Raw genomic sequence first — 3,773 nt, 5'->3', positions numbered from 1 at the left:
TTTCCCTAGAAGTCAAGAAGAAAGCTGTGTTACCACCACTGAGTGAACGCAGATGTGACAGCAGCTGCAGCACAGCAGGCTGCCCTTCCTCTTCCAACACTCCCATCCTCTCCCACAAATACTTTTCCCTACTCCTTCCAATTCCTCAGTAGCAACCCATGCCTCTGCATTTGTCTGGAACAAAGCATAACAGGAATATTTGCTGACTAGGAAGACACAGCTAGCCATCACTTGGATCACCCTGGGCAGGTGAATTCTGCACAGTAATCTTACTATTTCAATCCTAGAAACCGTTCCCCTTGACCCTCATCTCTCTCAAAAGACAGCTTAATCATGAGCATTATATAGATTTTGTAGACAGTTTAAGATATGCTTTAATGTTATGAGTTCTCCTTGAGAACTAAATTGTGGATCTGAAATTTGTCATTACTACTTCCATGGACATGTAGTAAATATGAAAGCTCATGACAGATCAACAGTTGTTTGGATATAAAGCACAAGCTGAACCTTCGCTCAGTGGTTACTTAAGGGAGTTTTCTACAGACAGTGTTGCAGATCCTGGACACCCTTTGCCAGTACAGGAGCACCAGCTGACAGTTAGGAGCTGAATCAGTTGATCTAAATCTCCCGAAGTGATGAAACCATCAGAAACCAACTGCAAATTTCCCTGCACCAGCAATGACATGCAGAAAGCATAGCGGGCAGATGTGAAGCTATCACAATGGTTATCCTTCTCTGATAGAGACCATAATTACTTTTTCTATATAGGTGTTTAGTGTACTGAAGTAAACCTAAACAAAACACTCTCCGGGAAGAGTTGCACAGGCAACTTTGTAAGTTTATGACCCTGTAAGAAGTCTCCTTACCTGAACTAGCGAACCACTTCTTTCAGAACTGCCTTACCCTTTGGCCTGATCACTGCAGATCAAAGTTGAAGTCAATTGTTAAAGGGAAAAAAAAAAATAATAAACAAACCAAACAACCCAACAACAGAACAGAACTCAATGCAAGCATGCACTGAAACATCTTGGCTTATGGAGAGGACTTGGGTCAGTTCCACACTTTCATATCTAAGCTTTTTGCAATACCTGAACTAGCTAATTTAGAAATATCCTAAGTACCTTTTGGTAGAAGTAAGGATTCCTTCAAACATACTATATTTGAATTAAAAAAAGAAAAAAAAAAAAAAGTGGTTTGTTTGTGGGTTTTTTTCCCCAGAACTCTCCATTACTTGTCTGTGACAAACCACACTATACATAAAGTCTTCTGACTTGTCAGATTTTTCATTTAAACTAGTTTTTTCTCAGTAATTACATCTACCACAATGTTCTAGATTGATGATTACTGAAAAAAACAACTATGGCCTGAAAACCATGAGAGATGTCATTATCTAATAAGTTTAGTTGAGGGAGACACCTTCCTCCAATCTTCAAAAGAAATACTGAAAGACATTTTAAAATTCCATATTCTCTGTTACTTCTTACGTTGTCTACTATCTAATTATTAAAATTCTGAAAGATAAGTGGTAGATTTCTCTACTATACATCCTTCTTCAGTATGAATGAGTTACTGTAGAAGTGAGGCTTATTTTACACAGCAAAACCTTATCTTCTAGCATCACAGTGCAAAATATCTGCTTACCAATCGACTACATACAACTTATAAGAAGTCAGATCTAAGAAAACAGGCAATGAGTCATTTTGGCAAGTCAGAAAGCAGAATAACCTGGTGTACGCTGCTGTAACAAGTCAGCAAAGTACTTGAAAGAATATTGCAGTTAGCAGTGTTAAGGGGTTAGATCCTCACCCCACTCTGTTAAGAGATTAAAGAGAATGAAGTAATCTCATAGGGATATTTTTCTCAACAGAAGTGTCATTTAATAAAGGGAAATGGAGATAGAGTGCTTAAGAGACATGGGTTTCCAGCAGATAGGTTCTAAGTGCCATCATGGGAAATACGGAAAGAGGCAACCCTTTAACTGCTGATAAAGGTCATTAGATCAACTTAGGAACAGTGAAAATAAGGGCATAATATTTATACAGTATATAATATTTAAGATCTTACTGCTCTGTAATTTGTTAAATTTCATGTTCTAACTATCTGAAATGCCTAAGAAATACAGTGACTTCAAGAATTAGGAAGACTGAGGAATCATGTGCTAAATATCTCTCTCAGCTTTCAAATGAAGCATCACTTCAAACAGTAGTAAACAGCTGATAAAAATTCCAAAATTAACATTGACTTCTCATTAGTTGTTTATGAATGCAACTACAACACTTACCAGACAGAAGCGTTTTCATTAGCTCAAGGCATTATAACTGCTTAAAAATACCATCAGTGTTATACAGCTACTGGCTTGCTGCACAGAACTTAGCAAAGAATCATTAGTCCATTTTGTAACAATAAAAAGCAAAGTACACAGATGCTCCACATCTTCTAGTAAGTGAAGAGCCTTAAAAGACATAGCCAGTAGCCAGTATTAGCTTGAATGCATCACAGTCAACTACTATTGCTCAGTTTATTTACTTGCATAGCATAGCTGGTATATATAGCCAAATTCCCAATAACAAAGGAAATGAAAAAATAGTTCAAGGTCAAATTATTCATAAGAAATAGCAGAGTCAAGCATAAAAATGAAGTTCCCACTTTCCAAACCTATGTTTGCTTCACCCCCTCCCCCAACTAACACAGCTACATTAATGGAAAGTATACGTTAATTCTTCTGAAGAGACTTCTACTGAAAAAGCATCTCAGCAGCAAGTTTCACCTAGCTCTAATTATACACTGTAATCTGCCTAGAAGCATGTAAGAATTTTAATTTTGTGGAATATATTAATCTTAAAACCCTTTTGAGCTATACCTCTTCAAAAGTTTTACAGAAGGAAAAAAATCTAGCACATGGTTTCAGCTTCCTTTGCTGGAGTTATCGGGACTGGAGATGCAGGATAATCTGACCTCAGCAGCACTGTGTCTTAAGGTCTACTAAAACAGTCCCATTTATAAACAGCCAGAACTGAAGGGACCAATGAGAAACCAGGAACTTCTTAAGCCAGCATGGAACTACAAGACTAGCCAAAAGAGAAGACACCAAGATGTATTTTGTTATACGACTTCAACAGAGTTGCTCCCTCCCTGCATATACCACAAAACTAGGCAAAGTCCAAAACAACAGAGAAACACTGACTGATTTAGGTTGGAAGAGACCTGCCACACTTTAGTTTAAAAGAACATATGTTTAAAAAAAAAATTATATTTATGGAATCCAGGAGTGCATGAAGAAGCTACAGTTCAATACATATAAATAAATTTTTAAAAAACTGCAAAGCATCCCCTCAGAACAGTAGAGAAAGCAGTTATACAGCTTAGTTCCCCTTCAGTATTATCTAGTCTTTACTGCTATGATACCTAAGTAGATATTCTATGACCTTATCTAGATGTGAAGCCTTTGCAACACCGTTATCCATATTCAGCATGACGGTTCATCCCCATCAGGTCACAGGACCTAAACAGGGCCCAGATTAAAGCATTACTAGCTCCAATTCTTCGTTAAAGCGTATGCTTGCGCAGCCAAGAAAAAAATCTCCCCAACTGTAAAAACCGTAAGATAACAGTGACCGTTTCAAACTAAGAAATAAACAATCGTGGACGCTGCAGGGGGAGGCAAGTGAAGCTCCCTTAAAGGTGGAAGGAAAAAGCCTGCCCCGTTTCGCGGGGCGGTGGAACAGGCGAAAAGCCGTTCAAAACAAGAGACGGGCCGCGCCCGAAGGGACACG

This window comes from Cariama cristata, unplaced genomic scaffold (assembly GCF_000690535.1).
Source record: "Cariama cristata isolate BGI_N322 unplaced genomic scaffold, ASM69053v1 scaffold20728, whole genome shotgun sequence".
Taxonomy (NCBI): Eukaryota; Metazoa; Chordata; class Aves; order Cariamiformes; family Cariamidae; genus Cariama; species Cariama cristata.
This window is presented reverse-complemented; position numbering follows the sequence as displayed.